This window comes from Euphorbia lathyris, chromosome 1, assembly GCF_963576675.1.
Source record: "Euphorbia lathyris chromosome 1, ddEupLath1.1, whole genome shotgun sequence".
NCBI lineage: Eukaryota > Viridiplantae > Streptophyta > Magnoliopsida > Malpighiales > Euphorbiaceae > Euphorbia > Euphorbia lathyris.
Window position 1 is genome coordinate 12,196,334 of NC_088910.1, and position 16,513 is coordinate 12,212,846.

A 16,513-nucleotide genomic window follows, 5' to 3' on the forward strand; every position below is an offset into this window, starting at 1 on the left:
ATGCTACGGAGGTATAGGAGTGATCCGAATCACATCATTCAAGAGCAGCCAATTGAATTGTCTGAAGACTTGTCCTATAAAGAGGAACCAGTAGCTATTCTAGCTAGAGAACAGAAAGTCCTCAGGAACAAAACCATACCACTTGTTAAAGTTATGTGGCACAGACACTCTCGTGAGGAAGCAACCTGGGAAAGAGAGGAGGATATGAGACAACAATATCCCCATTTATTCACCTAGACGGGTAAGTACAATTTCGTGGACGAAATTTCTTAAGGTGGGGAGGATTGTCACGTCCGTGTCTAAATTTCTAGAATTTATACCTAGATATTAATATATATTATTATTATGGGGTATGTGATTTTTATTTGGTGTTATAGGAAAAATTTGGAGTTAATTTGATGGGTTGATGTGCAAATTAAAAGTTTAGGGTAATTAGTAAAAGATTATATAAAGATGGAGGACCAAAAGGGATATTTGCCGAATTTGGGATATAAATCCCAGACATTCGAGCATCTTCTATATTCTTCTTTACTTCCTTCTCTTTTTTTTTTCTTTTTATCCGTATCAATTCGTTCCTGAACCGTTTCTCCACCGTTTCTTTGATTTACGGAGATTCGACCGTCCAAATCACTTGAAACTTAAACTATAGCATCCTTAGGCATAGATCTAAATCCTAATCGAAGAGTTTCTGAATTTCGGAAGTGTTTGGAGGGGAAACGTCTTAGACTGATTTAGCGGAGAATTGAACGGGTGTATTTTCTTCAATTCATAGCTAAGGTAAGTAACTATCAACTATATTTTGAGTTTTATGTATATAGATATATATATATAATCAAAGAATTTCCAGAAATTGATATTTTAGGGTTATGCCGGAATTTTGTAAAATTGAGGTTTTACACGATCTTGCTTTTTATTGTGAAATTATAGTTCAAATGAACTATTGACTATGTTTATATGTGAATTACAGATTTTACTGGGTTATATTGATTTGAGGTTTCGTTGATTGATTAACTTTGGAATTTTATTTGATTAAGGATTGATATTTTGGAGAATTGAACACTTGCGAGTTTGATTATGATCAAATGAAGGATAAACATATATGTATATATGTTTGGTTTCAATCTATATCTATATATGAAATTAAATGTTTGGTATCCATTGAGAGTAGTCCGGTATGGTGGATTTAATTTTCAAAGACCATATTTAGTGAGAAATATGGCCTGTGTACACAGTCTGAAGACCTATTGGGTATGGCAGAGAAGTGTTGGGTAAGACCATATGGGATAGGCAATGTTAAGAGACGTCTCGTATATGTTGTGAATTGTGATTTGAATTATAAGGGGATGAACTCAAGAATGGATACAAGATTATATATTTTTGGTTTTTGGTTTAATACCTTGATCCTATTATGAACTTTAGTTTTGATTATATTTTACAAGGTTTTGATTAAATCCTTTATAAACGTATATATATGTCGTTATATTAAGTAAAGTTGATTTTTATAGCTGATAGTTTCTTATTGAGATTTTTATCTCATGTTTTCCAAATGTTTTTATTGTTTTGTTTTAGGCGAGGAAGTGCAAGGTACCGAGAGGGGTACTCGATCCTAGGGCGAGGTTCGGTTACAGCTACGAGGTGCAAGTCGTCTCTAGGGTATTGCATCCATTTTGTTCATGTACATATATGTGGATAGTATACGGACACTTGAAGAACTTGTTTTTGGCAGTGTCCTTTTGTTTGGTTTGTATTATCTACCGGTATATATATATATATATATATATATAATCAGCTGAAAGTTGAGAACTTGTGGAATAGTGTGATATCGGTTATGATTAAGTCATAACTTTGAGTTAGATATAATAAAGAATTGTCTATATAGGTGATGCGGAAAAATCAGATTCATACCTGAATCTTGTGATGCATTTTTCGACCAGATATAGGCCGAATCTGTCTTGGAGTCCTAAATGAAAGTTCTTTATTTTTGTCTTATGTTTCCAGGGGTTTTTGAATCGCCTTAATCGGACTCCGTATGAAGAAGTTAAGCTGGAAACGGAATATGTTGTTCATTTTAGCTTTAAACTAGACTTTCGTTTTTTATTTGATTTTTCTCCTTATTTGAGAGATACTGCTATTGGTTTATATAATAAGTCAGTAGTGATGTCTCACCGTCTTATCTGATCTTATTTTAGGTCGGGTATGACATTTTTATGTAAAACCTTTGAACTTTACGTAAATCTTTTATTTTTAGATAGAATTTACGTATAATTTGATTAAATTTACGTAACCTTTTTATTTTAGGAGAAAAAAATTCACAAACCTTGTGAAAATAGATTTTATGTAAAACCTATGAATTTTACGTAAATCTTTTATTTTTGACATAAATTATGTAAAGTTGGACATAATTTACGTAACCTTGTTATTTTAGGATGAAAAATCCACAAACCTTGTGAAAATTAGAGTTTTACGTAAAACCTTTGCACTTTACGTAAATCTTTTATTTTTAAATATAATTTACGTATAGTTTGACTAAATTTACGTAACCTTTTTATTTTAGGAGAAAAAAATTCACAAACTTTGTGAAAATAGAGTTTTACGTAAAACCTATGAATTTTACGTAAATCTTTTATTTTTAGACATAATTTACGTAAGGTTTGACTAAATTTACGTAACCCTTTTACTTTAGGAGAAAAATCAACAAACCTTGTTAAAATTAGATTTTTACGTAAAAAATTTGAACTTTACGTAAATATTTTATTTTTAAATAAAATTTACATATAGTTGGACTAAATTTACGTAACATTTTTATTTTAGGAGAAAAAAATTCACAAATCTTGTGAAAATAGATTTTTACGTAAAACCTATGAATTTTACGTAAATCTTTTATTTTTAGATATAATTTACGTAAGGTTTGACTAAATTTACGTAACTTTGTTATTTTAGGAGAAAAAATCCACAAACCTTGGGAAAATTAGAGTTCTACATAAAACCTTTGAACTTTACATAAATCTTTTATTTTTAGATATAATTTACGTATAGTTTGACTAAATTTACGTAACCTTTTTATTGTAGGAGAAAAAATCCACAAACCTTGTGAAACTAGAGTTTTCCGTAAAACCTATGAATTTTACATAAATCTTTTATTTTTTAACATAAATTACGTAAAGTTGGACATAATTTACGTAACCTTGTTATTTTTTGATGAAAAATCAAAAAACTTTGTGAAAATTAGAGTTTTATGTAAAACCTTTGAACTTTACGTAAATCTTTTATTTTTATATAGAATTTACGTATAGTTTGATTAAATTTACGCAACCTTTTTATTTTAGGAGAAAAAAATTCACAAACCTTGTGAAAATAGAGTTTTACGTAAAACTTATGAATTTTACGTAAATCTTTTATTTTATCAGTCCCTATGTTAAATATCTAACATATATTTAATTCTCGTATTTTAATAATATATTGTTTAGATCTTATTTTTTTATTTTGATCAACAGTTTTGTCACTTAAATTTTTAAATTATTGAACATAGTAGTCCCTCTATAAGGGACTAAACTATTGAATTGAGCTAAAATTAAGGACTGGATAGTGTATTATTAACACATCATGACTAAATAGTGATTAGGTTAAAATATAGGGACTCATGTATTATTTACCTTGTAATTAATAATCTTTTAAATTTCCATAATTAAATATTACCTGCTATAGCAGGTTACCTTTTTTATTAATTTTAATTAAAATTATTTTTATTAACACATGTCTAATTACTATTGGATACTAAAATAAAGTATGGCTACTTTGTTTTCCACAAAGTAGCCATAGAATTTACCTCCAACCAATTCAATTAGAAAACACCCGTAAAATAAAATCATTAAAATTTGCTTTTCGTTTTAATAAAATAATTCCAACCAATAATTCAGTTAGAAAACACCAGTATTATGTATAATACAACAGTCACGTGACAACCACCTGTCGGATGATACTTTCAATAAATTAAATTAAATAAATAAAAAATATAACTCTTATCATTTAACTGTCATATCATATCTAAAAGTCAATCATTTTCAACCTGATTGTCGTATCACGATTGAAGTATTTCTTTCTATTCGAAATAGTTAGAACGATTTTATTAAAATAAAAATAAAAATTCAATGTCTTTATTGAAATCAAGTAAAGTTTCAACGGTACCGTTTTAAAACTAATTTTAAACTTGACGAACTAATTATTTTAAAAAAGTTAAATTTTACTTTTACGTACAAAAATTGTATCAATATTTTGCAGAACATATCTAAGCTCAGTTTTACCCCTTTTCTAAAGAAATTTCTTTCTTATTTTCAACCACAACTAATAATAATAATAATAATAATAATAATAATAATTAAAAAGAATAAGATATAAAAATACGCATAATGTTTACGGTCAAAGCTATTTTATCTCTAACGTCTAAAATGATGCAATTTTAACGTTGACAACTAATAGCAATTTCAATTTGAGAAATTATCATCAAACTTTCTTTCCAGTACATGTGCATCATTTTATTACTCGTTAAAAAAAGATTACAAACATATGATTAGATGTGAACTTTCTTTTAATTTTTATAAAAAATATATTGTCCTTAAAAATATTCAATTAAAAAAAAAGTAAAATTCAATTAGAAATTTTATCACGCCGTAAAATTGAACTAAGGTTTCTAACATAGAAAGTAAATTTGGACTATTTTATGCAATGAAAAACTCAGTACAGACCTGAACTAGTGCTAGTCCATCCACTTAGATAATATCACATCAACGGTTAGCTTGACGTGATGTTTTCTGAGTGGACAAAACCAATACAAGATCTTGATGCATTGTAGAAATAAAGAATAAAATTGATCTTCCCCCATAATTTCGGGCTACTTTTCAATGCTGTAATGGCGACCGACATGGTGGAACTGCGGTGGGAATTATCCCCTGAAGCATTAACAGTACCATCTTCATAGTTGGTATGAGATTTGGATCTTCTTGAATGCACCAAATTGCACCCATTAAGAACCTCTCTACCTTCTTCAAGTCATCCATGGCTTCCTCATCATTTGCAATTAGAACATCTACTCTGCCTTCAACATAGCAATCATGAGCCCAATCTATCAAAACAGCTTCATCTTCACTTAGTTCTGAATCCACATTTCTTCTGCAACAAATGATCTCCAATAGTAACACGCCGAAGCTATACACATCTACCTTTGGAGTGACCGTTAAGTTCCTAAACCATTCAGGGGCAACATACCCTTTGGTTCCTCGAATTGCAGTAAAAGTTCGGCTTTGATCAAGCATAAGAAGCTTAGCCAATCCGAAATCAGCAATCTTGGCATCAAGATTGTCGTCAAGAAGAATGTTTTGAGGCTTTATATCACAATGGATGATCTGGGTAGTACACTCTTCGTGGAGATACGCGAGTCCTTTAGCTATCCCGAATGCTACCTGAGTTCTTTGCTGCCAACAGAGTTTTATATCTCCAAACAGCAAGTTTGATAATGTTCCATTGGTCACGAACTCGTATACTAACAACCGATGTTGTCCTTCATCGCAGAAGCCTACAAGCTTAACCAAATTCTTGTGGTGAGTTTGGGCAATCACTTCAACTTCTGTCCTGAATTCTTTCTCACTGTCTGCAACTACTCTGTCTAGTTTCTTCACTGCAATGGCTAATTCTCTTAGGCCTTTGTACACAATGAGAGAACCAAAGCTACTGGTATGAACTTGTTGCGGTAGAAGCCGAGAGAACCAAAGCTCACCAAGCCAAAGAATATGAAATTGATAACTGCATAGCCACCTAAGAGCAAAGACACCACCAGGACCAAAGTGTTCTGGTTTTTCTTCTCAAAAATTAATACTCTATCTGAATTATTACAGGTAATTGTGGAATTATGTTTTATCACTTTGATGAAAGTCCTCATAGTAACTGATTGAACTTGTCTCCCATTTGAAAGCGGCAGCTTCTTCTTCCAACACGTTGAATCTCTGAATGAAATTATATCGTAGAAGCAATCTTGTCTGCAAGATTCTTGGCATTCTTCTACACTGTACGGATCATCCAGCTCATAATCAGACGAGAGCCATTCAACATTTACCAATTCTATGAAGTCAAAATCTTCTGGGGAAATAAGCATATGTTCTTCACAAAATTGGGTATTGAAGTCTGGTTTACAGCCTCCATACTTATCATTGGGATCAAAAAGAGAAAAACTTGGCGGACATGAACAGTTTGCCCTCTGATCCCCGTCAAGTTTGCAGACACCATTAAAGCCACAAGGTCCAGTTCCTTTTTCACTAATAAGGAAGCAAATATTCTCTGGTATGCTGGTGATAATTGACCAATTCGCATCACCAGTGAAATTCTTCGGGTGACAATATTGGACCAAGACACCATCAAAATTCAGAGTTACTCTGTGGTAAAAACCAGTAGCTCGGACAATCCCCGAAGTCATAACATCTTGTCGTTCGTTTGCTCTTAAGATATATAAGCAGCCAGACTCGTTGAATTCTACACGTAACCCAACATTTGATGCATTAGCATCATTGGTTGAGGTCCAGTGATAGGCATCTGATGACCCGCGAGGCTAAACCAGGTCATATTCATTTCGCAGGCCCAGCCCATACTTAGACCCATGGTCTAAGATCGGATGGGACCCGAATAAAGGAAGCGGGCGCAGCGAGTAACCGCCCCGAATGGGACCCGAATAAGCGGAAACGGGTGAAGCGAGTAACCGCCCCGAATTCCTAAACGGAGCATCAAAACTCCCACTCAGAACCACGTTCGTTGCCATGAAAGCCACGAAAGGGACATGGCCTAAAAAGGGAGAACCGCCCTCAGAACGTGGCCCACTAAGGAGTAACCGCCCTCGGCGGTTACCTAAAAAATACCTATAAAAGGCCTTAAGAACAAGGGAAAAAGGTACGTTCACATTTTTTGCCCTACAATATTATTGTCAAATTACCAACCCTCTTACAAAAACTGACTTGATCGTCGGAGAGTTTTCCCGGAGATCCTGTCTCCGGTTCTATTCTGCAGGTAACTCCGGCAGGGAATATCAAATCGGATCCGGCAAGTTATCATTGGTGCGGTGAACGTGGACCTTTTTTACCAACGTCTGGTTAAAGGTACACAAGGAACATGTCAGAACCATCACGAACGGCCGGCGTTACAACCAGATCAACCAGTATGAACTCCAGGGGACCACGGATTGTGAATTCGCAACCTGCAAGTACATGGCCTGTGGTGCCTAGCTCGTCGGGCCCTTCGGGACAATTGAGTCCCTTATTGGAAGTTCAGGTGCAAACTGAAATGGAGATGTCCAATAGTGACTTCGTGCAGATGGCGGGACAAGTCTTGGCTTCGAATATGAGCCAGGTGGCTGGAGATCGAATGATTAATTTATTAACGGCTCTCACCGAACACAATACCGCCGTAGCGGCTGCTCCTCAAGAACCTGTGGTCATCTCAACACAATCACTGACTATCCCTGTCATATCTGCCCTCCCGCAGCCATCTCAGGCGCCAAATCAAGTGTGCCAGAGTAGTCGCACAAACCCACACAGCCACCCAAGCAACTACTCGCACCCAGATCTCATTACGACGATACATCCGACCGGGCAGCCATCCCAACCGTTGCCAGGAGTGCCAGGAACTCTTCCGCTACAACAAGTGCAACCTTTTGTTCACAGACATTCGGAGTTGATGACGCCTGACACAACTATGTCTGGGCGAGAGCACACTTGGAACTTTGATCCTATAACGGGACAGCGGTTAGTCCCCCAACGGATCTCAACAACGATTGGTGGGTGGATGCCACCCAGAATTCACCAGCAGCGGATGGAAGAAGTCCGGCGAGTACCCGATATTGACTTAGAAGATCAATTACGGAGCATGATGGAGCGAATGGGGTACTCGCCTAGGCCGAGAGCCGAGGTCCAGAGCGATTCACCTTTCGCCCCTTCGTTGCGGGAATTCATTCCAGATCACAGAATCAAAGCGCCCGCGATACCTAAATACTATGGGGATCCAAATTCCGACCCTGAAGCACATGTCAGGAACTATAGAGAACTAATGGATGTCGCAGGAGCAAGTGAAAGCATCATTTGCCGGTTATTCTCGACGACTTTGGGCGGGGCTGCATCTGATTGGTTTCGATCTTTACCTGCAGAATCTATTCACAATTGGCAACAATATAGTCGGGATTTCTGTGCGAAGTTCGTGGGCTGTAAGGCGGCAGATGTGACGGATAGGCAGCTGAAGGAGATCAAACAGAGAAACTATAATTCCCTAAAGGAATTTGTTGTCGCATTTAACGATATTTTGGGGCGATTACAGAACCCGGATATCGTGAGCATTCGCAACATCATGGCGGATGGAACCACAGATTGGAGCATGCGGGAAGAAATCATCCGCAACAAGCCACGCACCGTAGCCAAACTTATGAAGATAGCAAAGGAATTCATGGAAGTGGATGATGTCAACAGGGAACATAGGGCTCAAACCCGGCGAGAAAGAGATGTCGCTAGATCCACTTCGGACAATCGGCGCCAGATCCAGTCCTAAAGCAATTTTGTTCGAAGAGGCGATCGCCCCGTTCAAAGTGGAGGATATCAGACACCATTAAACACGACTCGCCAGGAGGTGTTACTTTGGATCGAAAAAGAGCCCCCTGAAGAAGGATGTGCGGTTCCCCGAGGTAAAAGGTCGAACTAGTTTGGGGCGACATCCTAACAAATATTGCAGGTTCCACAGATTGAACGGCCATGACACGAATGATTGCTATGAATTAAAGAAAGAGATTGAAAGGTTGATCGAAAGGGGCAAACTGAGTCTTTGTACGAAAAGAGGCTAATAATGAGAAAGCAACGTTACCGCATGAAGCAGAGGCAAGGCCCGAAAAGAAGCAGAAAAAAGGAGTGATAAACGTGATAGCCGGCGGGATCTATGAGCCTCCAACAAAAAGAGCTCGCCGTGAACAGCGAAAAAGCAACACTCATAGGGGGGATGCCCTCAACTACTCATTTGCGCGAATCACGGAGCCGCATGCGGATGCTTTGGTGATCACAATGGCTGTGGAAGGCTGGGACGTCAAGCGGGTCCTTATTGATACTGGCAGTTCTTGTAATGTTATTACTCGGACTGCATTCAACAAGTTGGGAATTAATGACGAGCGAGTGGAACACACCTTCATGGATGTAACTGGTTTTGGGGGTCAATCCTCTCAAACAAGTGGACAGGTGGTGTTGGAGGCAGAAATGGGCGATAAAAACCTAAAATGGCGAGATGATTTAGAATTCGCAATTGTTGATCTCCCATTGGCCTACAACATAATTCTGGGACGCCCATTCTTGTCGGAAACGGAGTCGCTCATCTCAATGAAACATTTAACATTACATTTGCCAACACACCAAGGGCGAGTCATAGTTGAAGGTGATCAACTTGTATCTCAACAGGCCTATACATTGTCACTCGAACCAAAGCCAGACGAAGAGGATAAAGTCGAAGAGAAGCTGCCAGCGGAAGCATTGGGAGAAACGGAACTATTCGCCATCTCAAATAACAAGAACGTGCGAATAGCGGCTGGACTCTCAGAAGAAACAAAGAAAGCCATTACCGAGGTATTGATCCAATGCGAGTCGGCATTCGCCGCTCCGAATGAAGTGCTGAAAGGAATAAGTCCAGATATAGCAACCCATCGTTTGAATGTGGACAAAGGTGCAACCCCAGTGCGACAGAAAAAGAGAGGGCACGCTCCAGAGCGGCAGAAGGCGATTGAAAAAGCTGTGGCGGATTTGCTAAAGTCAGATGCGATTCGAGAAGTCACCTATCCGGAGTGGCTAGCCAATGTGGTGCTAGTCAAAAAGCCAAATGGAACGTACAGAATGTGCGTCGACTTCAAAGATCTGAACAAGGCATGTCCGAAGGATATGTATCCGCTTCCTAACATTGATATATTGGTAGATGGGACTGCAGGATATGAAGCTTTATCATTCACCGACGTGAAATCCAGTTACCATCAGATACCCATGGAGAAGGCGGATGAAATCAAAACATCGTTCATAACTCACCAGGCGACTTATTGCTTCAAGGTGATGCCCTTTGGATTGAAAAACGCGGGAGCAACATACCAGAGGATGATGAACAAGATATTTTCAGACAAATCCGGCGAGAACTTCTCGATCTACGTTGATGACATGATCATCAAAAGCAAGAAAATGCAAGACCACCCGCAGGATATCAAAGAAATCCTGGAAGTGCTAATCAAATATGGCCTCAAATTGAACCCAGAGAAATGCACATTCGGAGCAAGAGCGGGAAAGTTCCTGGGTTTCATTGTTAGCGGCAAGGGAGTTGAGGCGAATCCCGAGAAGGTTAAAGCAGTAATGGAGATGAAAACGCCGAGGAGCATAAGAGAAGTACAGAGACTAAATGGGCGGTTGGTGGCATTAGGGCGATTCATATCATGCTCAGCTAGGAGATGTCAACCTTTCTACAATGCCATCAAAAAATCCAAGTCCTTTGAATGGACGTCGGATTGTCAAGAAGCATTCGAGGGGATAAAGCGATTACTGTTTTATCCGCCCTTAATGAGCAGGCCGGAGGAGGGAGAAGATTTATTTCTCTACATATCATTGGTGCGGTGAACGTGGACCTTTTTTACCAACGTCTGGTTAAAGGTACACAAGGAACATGTCAGAACCATCACGAACGGCCGGCGTTACAACCAGATCAACCAGTATGAACTCCAGGGGACCACGGATTGTGAATTCGCAACCTGCAAGTACACGGCCTGTGGTGCCTAGCTCGTCGGGCCCTTCGGGACAATTGAGTCCCTTATTGGAAGTTCAGGTGCAAACTGAAATGGAGATGTCCAATAGTGACTTCGTGCAGATGGCGGGACAAGTCTTGGCTTCGAATATGAGCCAGGCGGCTGGAGATCGAATGATTAATTTATTAACGGCTCTCGCCGAACACAATACCGCCGTAGCGGCTGCTCCTCAAGAACCTGTGGTCATCTCAACACAATCACTGACTATCCCTGTCATATCTGCCCTCCCGCAGCCATCTCAGGCGCCAAATCAAGTGGGCCAGAGTAGTCGCACAAACCCACACAGCCACCCAAGCAACTACTCGCACCCAGATCTCATTACGACGATACATCCGGCCGGGCAGCCATCCCAACCGTTGCCAGGAGTGCCAGGAACTCTTCCGCTACAACAAGTGCAACCTTTTGTTCACAGACATTCGGAGTTGATGACGCCTGACACAACTATGTCTGGGCGAGAGCACACTTGGAACTTTGATCCTATAACGGGACAGCGGTTAGTCCCCCAACGGATCTCAACACCGATTGGTGGGTGGATGCCACCCAGAATTCACCAGCAGCGGATGGAAGAAGTCCGGCGAGTACCCGATATTGACTTAGAAGATCAATTACGGAGCATGATGGAGCGAATGGGGTACTCGCCTAGGCCGAGAGCCGAGGTCCAGAGCGATTCACCTTTCGCCCCTTCGTTGCGGGAATTCATTCCAGATCACAGAATCAAAGCGCCCGCGATACCTAAATATTATGGGGATCCAAATTCCGACCCTGAAGCACATGTCAGGAACTATAAAGAACTAATGGATGTCGCAGGAGCAAGTGAAAGCATCATTTGCCGGTTATTCTCGACGACTTTGGGCGGGGCTGCATCTGATTGGTTTCGATCTTTACCTGCAGAATCTATTCACAATTGGCAACAATATAGTCGGGATTTCTGTGCGAAGTTCGTGGGCTGTAAGGCGGCAGATGTGACGGATAGGCAGCTGAAGGAGATCAAACAGAGAAACTATAATTCCCTAAAGGAATTTGTTGTCGCATTTAACGATATTTTGGTGCGATTACAGAACCCGGATATCGTGAGCATTCGCAACATCATGGCGGATGGAACCACAGATTGGAGCATGCGGGAAGAAATCATCCGCAACAAGCCACGCACCGTAGCCAAACTTATGAAGATAGCAAAGGAATTCATGGAAGTGGATGATGTCAACAGGGAACATAGGGCTCAAACCCGGCGAGAAAGAGATGCCGCTAGATCCACTTCGGACAATCGGCGCCAGATCCAGTCCAAAAGCAATTTTGTTCGAAGAGGCGATCGCCCCTTTCAAAGTGGAGGATATCAGACACCATTAAACACGACTCGCCAGGAGGTGTTACTTTGGATCGAAAAAGAGCCCCCTGAAGAAGGATGTGCGGTTCCCCGAGGTAAAAGGTCGAACCAGTTTGGGGCGACATCCTAACAAATATTGCAGGTTCCACAGATTGAACGGCCATGACACGAATGATTGCTATGAATTAAAGAAGGAGATTGAAAGGTTGATCGAAAGGGGCAAACTGAGTCAATTTGTACGAAAAGAGGCTAATAATGAGAAAGCAACGTTACCGCATGAAGCAGAGGCAAGGCCCGAAAAGAAGCAGAAAAAAGGAGTGATAAACGTGATAGCCGGCGGGATCTATGAGCCTCCAACAAAAAGAGCTCGCCGTGAACAGCGAAAAAGCAACACTCATAGGGGGGATGCCCTCAACTACTCATTTGCGCGAATCACGGAGCCGCATGCGGATGCTTTGGTGATCACAATGGCTGTGGAAGGCTGGGACGTCAAGCGGGTCCTTATTGATACTGGCAGTTCTTGTAATGTTATTACTCGGACTGCATTCAACAAGTTGGGAATTAATGATGAGCGAGTGGAACACACCTTCATGGATGTAACTGGTTTTGGGGGTCAATCCTCTCAAACAAGTGGACAGGTGGTGTTGGAGGCAGAAATGGGCGATAAAAACCTAAAATGGCGAGATGATTTAGAATTCGCAATTGTTGATCTCCCATTGGCCTACAACATAATTCTGGGACGCCCATTCTTGTCGGAAACGGAGTCGCTCATCTCAATGAAACATTTAACATTACATTTGCCAACACACCAAGGGCGAGTCATAGTTGAAGGTGATCAACTTGTATCTCAACAGGCCTATACATTGTCACTCGAACCAAAGCCAGACGAAGAGGATAAAGTCGAAGAGAAGCTGCCAGCGGAAGCATTGGGAGAAACGGAACTATTCGCCATCTCAAATAACAAGAACGTGCGAATAGCGGCTGGACTCTCAGAAGAAACAAAGAAAGCCATTACCGAGGTATTGATCCAATGCGAGTCAGCATTCGCCGCTCCGAATGAAGTGCTGAAAGGAATAAGTCCAGATATAGAAACCCATCGTTTGAATGTGGACAAAGGTGCAACCCCAGTGCGACAAAAAAAGAGAGGGCACGCTCCAGAGCGGCAGAAGGCGATTGAAAAAGCTGTGGCGGATTTGCTAAAGTCAGATGCGATTCGAGAAGTCACCTATCCGGAGTGGCTAGCCAATGTGGTGCTAGTCAAAAAGCCAAATGGAACGTACAGAATGTGCGTCGACTTCAAAGATCTGAACAAGGCATGTCCGAAGGATATGTATCCGCTTCCTAACATTGATATATTGGTAGATGGGACTGCAGGATATGAAGCTTTATCATTCACCGACGTGAAATCCAGTTACCATCAGATACCCATGGAGAAGGCGGATGAAATCAAAACATCGTTCATAACTCACCAGGCGACTTATTGCTTCAAGGTGATGCCCTTTGGGATGATGAACAAGATATTTTCAGACAAATCCGGCGAGAACTTCTCGATCTACGTTGATGACATGATCATCAAAAGCAAGAAAATGCAAGACCACCCGCAGGATATCAAAGAAATCCTGGAAGTGCTAATCAAATATGGCCTCAAATTGAACCCAGAGAAATGCACATTCGGAGCAAGAGCGGGAAAGTTCCTGGGTTTCATTGTTAGCGGCAAGGGAGTTGAGGCGAATCCCGAGAAGGTTAAAGCAGTAATGGAGATGAAAACGCCGAGGAGCATAAGAGAAGTACAGAGACTAAATGGGCGGTTGGTGGCATTAGGGCGATTCATATCATGCTCAGCTAGGAGATGTCAACCTTTCTACAATGCCATCAAAAAATCCAAGGCCTTTGAATGGACGCCGGATTGTCAAGAAGCATTCGAGGGGATAAAGTGATTACTGTGTTATCCGCCCTTAATGAGCAGGCCGGAGGAGGGAGAAGATTTATTTCTCTACGTATCCGTCACCAATATGGCGATATGCACTGTGATGGTGCGAGAAGAAGAAGGGCAACAATATCCAGTGTACTACGTGAGCAAAGTCTTGAAGGATGCAGAACTCCGGTATTCGAAGTTGGACAAAATGGCCCTCGCAGTGATAACCACGGCGGCTAGATTGAAACCATACTTTCAGGCGCATACTATCATTGTGAGAACTGGCATCCCAATGCGAAAGGTACTACAGAAACCTGACGCATCCGGCCGGTTGATGGAATGGTCAATTCGCCTGGGTGAATTCGATATTCGCTATGAAGGAAGACCGGCGCTAAAGAGTCAAGTACTCGCCGATTTCGTGAATGAATTCACCTGGGATGATGAGGAATGGCCGAAAACACAAAAAGAAGAGTGGAGCATGTACACAGATGGGGCATTATCTACAGATGGAGCTGGGCTGGGAGTCGTCATCAAGGGCCCGGAGGTTATTCGCCTATGCTATGCAGCAAAATTAACTTTCAAAACTACAAATAACGCCGCAGAGTACGAAGCAATGATATGCGGATTGAAGTTGCTCAATGAACTCACCCCAGAAAGGGTGGTAATCTACAGCGATTCCAAACTCATGATAAACCAGATCACAAAAAATTATCTGGTGAAGCAGGAGGAGCTAGTAAAATACCATCAGGTGGTCGGCAGATTGAGACAAGAGTTAACGCACAAGGGAGTCGTTTGGGAGATGGTGCATGTTCCGCGAGGCCAAAATGCAAAGGCTGACGAATTGGCAAAAGCAGCGGCAAGTAGAGAACCATGGAGTCAAAAGGCATGCAATTTGGAAATAAAATCGGCACCAGCATTCGAGGTTGATCAGATTATGGTCATCGAAGAACTGGAAGACGATGAAGATTGGCGGATGCCCATCCGCCAATATCTGGAGCAAGGAGATTTACCGGTTGATAAGAGCTTAGCCAGAAAGCTAATTGGGCAGTCAGCTCGATACTCAGTTCGGGATGGAATTTTGTATCGGAAATCGTACACATGTCCATGGTTGAAATGCATTAGTCGCAACGAAGGAGACTACGTGCTGCGAGAACTATATGAAGGAATTTGTGGCGCGCACGAAGCTTCGGCGGCGTTGGCAAGAAAGGTCAAACTGATGGGATACTACTGCCCCAAGGTGGTGGAAGATTCTCAGAAGATGGTTGCGGAATGTCACAATTGTCAAATACATGCGAATGAAAAGCATGTTCCCGGAGCCGAACAAATCGCTATAATGACGGCGTGGCCATTCGCAACATGGGGAATCGATATAGTGGGCCCATTCCCAGAAACGACAAAGAAAAGGAAGTACTTGATAGTCGCAGTTGACCACTTCAGCAAATGGGTAGAAGCGGAGGCAGTAACCGCACAAACACCTGAGCGAATGATCGAGTTCTTAAGAGAGAACATTATCATGCGATTTGGAATCCCGTAAAAGCTCATAACCGACAATGGCACCCAATTCAACTGTGCCAAGTTCAAAGCATACTGCGAAAGCATGAGAATCAAAAATCATTTTTCTTCCGTAAACCATCCCCAATCGAATGGTATGACGGAGGTTACCAACAGGGCCATGATTCAAGGCATCAAGAAGCGGCTAGGAGACAAAAAAAACAGGTTGGGCGGATGAGATACCCCATATGTTGTGGGCATACAGAACCTCTATAAAGGCAGCAATAGGCGAAACACCTTTCTCGCTAGTTTATGGAGCCGAAGCAGTCCTACCTGTTGAAATCAAGTCGTCCACAGATCGGATAATTTATTATTGCGACACACAAAATCCTATTAACATTAGAGATGCTTTGGATTCTGTGGAGGAACGAAGAGAAAAAGCTTACATGCGAATGATAGTGTACCGCAATAGAATCAAGAAATATCATGACAGAAGAGTGCGAAAAGTAATAATCAACGAGAACGACTTGGTCTTGAAAAAAGCGGATAAAATACAATCCAGAGATGGCAAAGGCAAGCTGGGCGTCAACTGGATCGGACCATACAAAGTATCCAAGAAGCTGGGACCAGCCACTTTTGAAATAGAAGAAATGAGCGGAAAGAAGCTCCCGCGCACCTGGAATCTAGAGAATCTACGCCTATATAAAAAGACCGAGTAGTTCGAGGAAATGACGAGTACTCTTTTTCCTTTTATGAGTTTTTTCCATTGGGTTTTCTGATAAAAGGTTTTAATGAGGCTTTGATCCCACACAGTTGGTGTACCTATGTAATAAAGCTTTTCACTTTATCAATAAAGGTATTCAATTATTACATTTATTCAATATGTTACGTCCGAATGCGGATTGTTCTTAAAAACACATAAATGTGTTGCCTATCAAAGAAA

The 16,513-nt window shown here is 40.9% G+C and overlaps 1 long non-coding RNA gene and 1 pseudogene across 1 annotated transcript; one reads left to right on the plus strand and one right to left on the minus strand.

Annotated features, from left to right (window-relative positions):
• The first annotated feature begins 554 nt into the window (after positions 1-554).
• Positions 555-2,049, plus strand: LOC136214529 (uncharacterized). Its single transcript, XR_010681616.1, has 3 exons — positions 555-777; positions 1,570-1,635; positions 1,999-2,049. It is a non-coding gene; the product is annotated as an uncharacterized lncRNA (long non-coding RNA).
• Positions 2,050-4,894: 2,845 nt separating this feature from the next.
• LOC136216944 (G-type lectin S-receptor-like serine/threonine-protein kinase LECRK4) overlaps positions 4,895-16,513 on the minus strand; it is a 31,017-nt pseudogene continuing 19,398 nt past the window's right edge.